This window comes from Notothenia coriiceps, unplaced genomic scaffold, assembly GCF_000735185.1.
Source record: "Notothenia coriiceps isolate Sejong01 unplaced genomic scaffold, NC01 NC01_scaffold00037244, whole genome shotgun sequence".
Lineage (NCBI taxonomy): Eukaryota > Metazoa > Chordata > Actinopteri > Perciformes > Nototheniidae > Notothenia > Notothenia coriiceps.
Window position 1 is genome coordinate 16,417,361 of NW_011369945.1, and position 7,216 is coordinate 16,424,576.

A 7,216-nucleotide genomic window follows, 5' to 3' on the forward strand; every position below is an offset into this window, starting at 1 on the left:
TCTGAGGTTCTCAAGTGTGTCAAAATGTTTATTATTACTGGGGGGATTATATAAAATATCATTATATTATATTCCCCCCTGTAGTATAAAAGAGTTAAATTGGCGTTGTAAGGACAACAATTGTTAGATGGACGTAAGGTATATATATATATGTTTATGTATGAGGAAACCTGGTGGAGAAAACAAAATAAACTTGTTAGAACTACACACCACAGAACCTGACCAAAATCCCTATTTAGAATTTATTTCACGAGGCTGTCTTGCGGAGCTGTACTGACGTGAACAGTGCTAGACAGACACAACACAAAAACAGAACAAATCTAGACAGAAACCAAAGGACAGACACACCAAAGGGAGATGACAAGGGAGGATTGTACAAAAGAACTAAACACGAAGTGGACCAAAGGGGACACAAAAGAGGAGGGAGGAGTGGACTAGAGAACAAAGCAACTAATCAGGACACACATAAATTTCAAGACAAAACCACAGACAGTAACAACCAAAAGCAAACAGGACTCTGACACAAGAGTCCCATCACAAGACAAAAACAGTGACATGTTTGGAACTTTTATTTCCATAAAAAGGCGAGACAAGTTAGACGTAAACGGTGTTCATAGAGAATACAATAACTACAACACTGAGGGACTCTTTCAGACATAAAGACCGATTACTTTGGTTCTAAATTTAATAAACACCGTTCATCGTTTTCGTTATTACTATGCGTCTTCTAACTACACAAAAGAATGGTCTACCACGTCTTAAAACCCGTAAAATTTCTTGTACAACCATGTCGGTCAACAATTGAATCAAATCGTAATCACACCGACACTTTAAATCCTATACAAACAAGTAAAAGTCAAGTATGTAAACATAAAACACAGAGATGACCCACTGTACAGAGGTACGAATATACAAAGTTTTTCCATAAATAACAAGAGTTATGACGGACACGACGTCGGTGCGAGAAAAGTGAGAGACAGATTTGGTCTCGGTCAGGCGAAAACTAACCAATTCGACCGGCGGAGACAACACTAACCAGTGGCGACTCCTACAGGTGTAGGTTCCTAGAGAAATCCAGTAGATAATTAAAGAAAGCAGCCCAAAATGTCATATACGGTTAAAGACGAAGTAAAGATGTTCAATTTATTATACAATAACACCCCGGATGTCCCACGAACCTTCATATATAATCCCGATTGACAAAAGGAACAGAACGATAGAGATACTATTCGAATCGGTTAATGGTCGAGTAGTATGACCAACGATGTATAAATTTTCTTTACTCACCTATATTTAGTTAGATATAATTTGATTGAAGGTAAATTGAAACATTTTTACATTTTTATTTTACAGGGATGTGATTGTCATTCTCTTTTGGCCAAACCTAATACCATAATTTTACTTGGATACACTAGATTTTGTGTGTGTGTGTGTTGTGTGTGTGGTGTGTGTGTGTGTGTGTGTGTGTGTGTGTGTGGTGTGTGTTGTGTTGTGTGGTGTGTGTGTGTGTTGTTGTGTGTGTGTGTGTGGTGTGTGGTGTGTGTGTGTGTGTGCGTGTGTGAACTTAGAGAGGAACATTTAGGACCAGGGGGGTTGTAGGTATGTGTGATAACACCAACATAACAAAACAAATTACATTTGTTACCTAACATGAAACCGGCCACGACGACCGCCTCGAGCATTTTTCCAAACAAAAATTAACGACTATTTTAGACTTTACTGTAGAATTTATGAGAGTCCAATGTAGGACATTTTAATTTATGGACAACGACAGCAAGAGGTGCGACGTCCGACAAACTACACAAAAACACGCTGCCAAGCGTGTAGTAGTTTGTCTGGTGTTCGGTAATTTTTCCCTTGTCTGAGAACGGTAAAATTCACTCCTTACAACGGTGACGACTAAATGTTCTAGAGTAAACTAAAAGATCACCGTATGGCCTTTTTTTGGTGACCAGCATAACATAGTGAGTCTCAAAATTTTGATTGATTCTACGTCGAAGTTGTGTAACCACCAATGATTGACAAGTAAACACCCTCACCCTATACATATGTGTTTTATATAATTTTTAGTAGACGTTTTTCATTTTGTGTTGGCTAAGAATTTCTCCGGGGAAATCGAATCTTGAAATTAATAAATTAACTAATGACGAAATCTTCGACCTTCTTCTCCGGTAGAATAATTTAGTTTTCCCCTTGTAATATAGAAATGAGGACGATTCATTATTATGTTTTCAGTTATGTGTGTACATGTCAAAAATGGCCTCCTCCATTAGTCTTCGGTTCCGGTCCATAATGGCCGAGGTCATCGATCAACCCCCAAACCAGGAACGAGTTCCTGTGTTATCGTAACGGGATCTCCACTGACCACCTATTGATATGAAAAACCCAGGTAATTTCAGATTGGAAAACGTTTCGGTAATTGGACATAATTGCGGGGTTCGGACTAAAAAGTCCGAGAGTCCGAGTTTTCTGTACGGTCTTGTTTTACTGATATAAGAAGTGAAGATGGTTTAACATATCTTTTTGTTTGCAGTTCTCTTTGCTTCTTTCTCAATTATCAGACTTTTGCTCTCGCTGCAGCTCTTCTCGTTTGCGCTCCCTCATTTTTTGTTTTCGATTTTGACACAAACGTCCCAGGTGGGCAGGACTTTCAGGGGTGCGTCCCCATTGGCTACTCATTTAAAGTAAATGTTGCATTTCATTTGGAAATCCAGGTCCCAGAGTCTGGAGGAAGAGTGGAGAGGCACACAATCCAAGTTGCTTGAAGTCCAGTTTGAAGTTTCCACAGTCAGTGATGATTTGGGGAGCCATGTCACCTGCTGGTGTTGGTCAACTGTTTTTTCTCAATTCCTAAGTCAACGCAGCAGTCTAGCAGGAGATTTTAGAGCACTTAATCTTTCCTTCTTCTGACAAGCTTTATGGAGATGCTGATTTCATTTTCCAGCAGGACTTGGCACCTGCCCACACTGCCAAAAATACTAAGACCTGGTTTAGTAACCATGGAATTACTTTGCTTGATTGTCCAGCAAAAAAATTGTCCAAAAACCTGACCTGAATCCTGTATAGAGAATCTATGGTGGGGGGTATTGTCAAGAGGAAGATGAGAGACACCAGACCCAACAATGCAGACGAGCTGAAGGACGCTATCAAAGCAACGTGGGCTTCCATAATACATCAGCAGTGCCACAGGCTGATCGCTTCCATGCCATGCCGCATTGATGCAGTAATTCATCAAAAAGGAGGCCCAAGTACTGAGTCTACACATGAACATGAAAGGAGACCTTAAAGACAATTACAAAGTCAGCCTACTGTCACCTTAAGAATATTAGCTTTAAAATAGTATTAACTTAAAAGAGGCCCCATTTTGCTTTTTGGGGTTTTCCTTTTCCTGTAGTGTTAGGTTTTTGTGCATGTAAATGGTCCGCAAAGGCTCAAATCCTTGTGTCTTCCCTTTGTAACAACTGCGTTTTATTGGCTAGCGCTCCAACACATTTGGATGTGCTTTTTAATGAATTCAAGTGATTTTATAATGTGTTTTTGTTGCACTATATCTTAATGCTCTAATGTTTTCCTTTATTCGTTGATCACTCTGAATTGCCTTGTGTTGAGGCATAACTTAAAAAACAAACCAGAATCAATTAAAAAACCTAAGCAGCAATTTATTTATATAAACAACGACTAATAGTGAAGACTAAGCTACTTCACAAACAGATCTACCTCTTGTCAGGTGTGTTCACCCTGCAATACCTTCTGTTTGATCTGTTAATGCACAGTGTGTGACCTGCCATCCCAGAGTTTCTGTTATCAGGACTTCAGGGGCGTGTTTCTTTACAGGAAACATGAATGGACAGCTTTTGATTTACTCAATAAAGAAAAACCCTCTGATATGAATACACACAAGTGACAGGCTCACTTATCAGTTGTGAAATACAGAGTGATGTTATTTTAAACCTCTCACCGTCAGCTTAGGCTTGATAACATTAGATTAAGGTCGCCAGAATTTAATGTGGTCTTCCTGAAACAACAATTGGAGGATTGTCCTTAGCCGGCACTCCCGACACTTTTGAACAGAAGAGCATTGATCCAGTTCCTTATTAATATGTACAAAGGCATAACTGCATCAAGACACAAAGGGTTTCATTCAGTAAATCCGATCATAAAAATTCAAAGGATTCTCATAAAGGTGAATACCTTGAACACTGTACCTACCATGTACAGCAAATTCAGTTGGAAAATAAGTATTCAAATTAGTTTTGCTCACAGTGGAAATTAAAACATCTCAAAATGTATACAGCTTAACAATAATGTCATATTTTTCTAAACCTTGAAGTATAATATGCTTTTTTTGTTACCGTAAGGAAATGTTGTCCTGCAGTTCCACAAAATGTGAGAAATCACACATAGGCCTACTACACGTAAAATTACGTTTCCAAATGAACAAATCACTTATTTACATATACACATTTGCACACACACATATACACAGAAACACCAACTTACTGACAACCTATTGCACAACCCTCATGGCCCACATGTATATCTAATGTGCTCAGTGGTTTCCAACATGTCCACTAGATGCCACTAATTCCTACACACTGGACCTTTAGGTCTACTATATCATTAATGTCATGTCACTAAACTCATAAAATGTAGAATAATTCCACAATATATGTTGGTATTACATCTTCAAAAGTATTATGTTATTGTCACTGACAGTACAATAATATTTAAGTGGCAAAAACGAAAACATATTTTAAAACAATTTAATAAATTCCTTGGACACTACCTGTGTAGCACGAAACTAAGTGTGTATAGTTCAGGGTTGTTACAATTACCAGGTTAAAACAAAGATAATCAGTAACCAAATCTGAGTATCAAAACATTAGAGTATTGTAACCGCATTCCTTTAGGATCCTATCAAATGTAATGCAAATAAATGCAAGAGAAAAGACATTTCAATAAGTGTTTTACTTTAGTGAATAACAATCATTAGAGCTATGACACACACACACACACACACACATACACACACACACAGTGGTGTAAAGTAAGTAAGTACATTTACTCAAGTACTGTACAAGCTTTGCCTAAGGTTCTCCATTTTACTTTGTACTTCTACCCCACTATATTTCAGAGGTAAATATTGTATGTTTACTCCACTACATTGATTTAATACCTTTAGTTACTTTGCATACATGGATTAACGATATAAAAGAGGTTCAATACTTAAATAAGACTTTAGTGACACTTAGACTACATTCCCTATCCAGCAGTAAATAAATGAGTTCCACTTTGCAGCTTTGGTAAAACATTAATGCATCAATAATTATAATATATTATATTATACATTCTGAAATGTGCCAATCTACCTAATCAGTACTTTTGGCACTTTAGTATGTTCTGATGCTCATACTTCTGAACTTTTAATTAAGTAAGATTTTGAATGCAGGACTTTGACTTGTAACAGAGTATTCCTACTCTCTTGTACTTCTACGTTTACTTAAGTAAAAGATCTGAGTACTTCTTCCACCTTTGCACACACACACAACTCCTGCGGATTTGAAGGAAAACAATGCAGCGATGTCTTGACTGAAGAGCTAAGCTGAGTGGGCGTTTCTTCACATTGCTCAGGTGCTGCCAAGCCTCAGCAGGGGGATTTCCACAAGTGCTGGCTCAACAGGAGCATGATGGGAGCTTACAAACAGGATCCTGTAATACACACTGTATACACAAAGACACACACCAGTCCTTCAGAGTTTCAATGTGACACACTGCATCCAATTTGAGAAATGTGAGATGCGCTGTGGACGGAAAATAAACCCTTTTGCAATGTACTATTTTTCCATTTGTTTGTTCAGTTCAGATTTGGCAGACTTTGCTCTAAATGTGGGCACATGAGCCCGTCTGGCACCAGGGTCAAGTGCGCATTTGGCACAAATAGTTTAAACTTATCATGTTTCAGATTTCATAACTTGATTCAACTCGCCATTTTAATGATAGAAGACGCCAGCGGGAAAATATTTCACATTCTTGTGCTGCTTCTTTATCGATCTAATAATGATTGATGATATAAAAAACAGGCCCACCGACAAGTTTAAGAGTTGAACGTGCCAGGAGAAGAATTCGGAGGAAGTTTACTCCTAAAGGTTATCTTACTTTATTTATATCTGTCTTATAAGCTGTTATCATGAGATCTCAACATTTGGGCGATGATGTGTTATCTAAATTATCTAAAGATAATGTTAAATCCTGTTGGATTCTCAACTTGTTTTAATGCAAAACAGCAGACATTGGTTGTGTTAAACTAAATGAAACAATTTCTCATCAGGGATGTATTTCAAAAAATAATGCTGCACCTATCACAGAGAATCCTGTTTAATTTAGATCCAAAGGATTCTTCTGGTAGTCTTCATTATATTCCGGATGGAAGAGGAAGCAGTGGCACCAAATGCTGCTGGAATGAAGGTATCAGCCGAGTAACAATAAGAAATCAGGTTTTAATGGCTGCACAGCACTTGCATGAATATGATTGGATGTTACAGGTCAGCTGACCCCTACCATTATCTACTGTACTTCCTGTGGTTATGCAAACACTTTTCTGAGATTTCAGGCGCTTGCTTTGCAATTACCTCCAAAGAAGGATAATCTACGGTGAATTCTATAACACATAGGTTTGAGCAAGCTCTCTGATTGTTCAATAGGCGTGTTTGATTCCACGATCAAACAACGATCAAATAGAACGTGCCTAATCACAAAGTATCCAGTGGCCTACACACGCCACTAGCCTACCGAAACTACTTCCATGAGCCTACATCGTGTGGTTTCCATAGCGACGTTTAGCAACACACAGCCGTTACACTGTTATAGCTACCGATTTCCAACGAGAGACAATGTATAACAGTGTAACGGCTGTGTGTTGCTAAACGTCGCTATGGAAACCACACGATGTAGGCTCATGGAAGTAGTTTCGGTAGGCTAGTGGCGTGTGTAGGCCNACACACACACACACACACACACACACACACACACACACACACACACACACACACACTGCAGGCAGTCCTCCCTGGCTGCAGGCTGATAACAGTTGGGATTGCGGCAAAATTCTCTCTGCAGACCCATTCTCACAGCGTTTATCAACCTTTTTCTGACTCAATATCAAGCCACACTTATTGTTTTTACTTCGGCTGTGAGTTTGTGTGTGCTCAAGATGAGT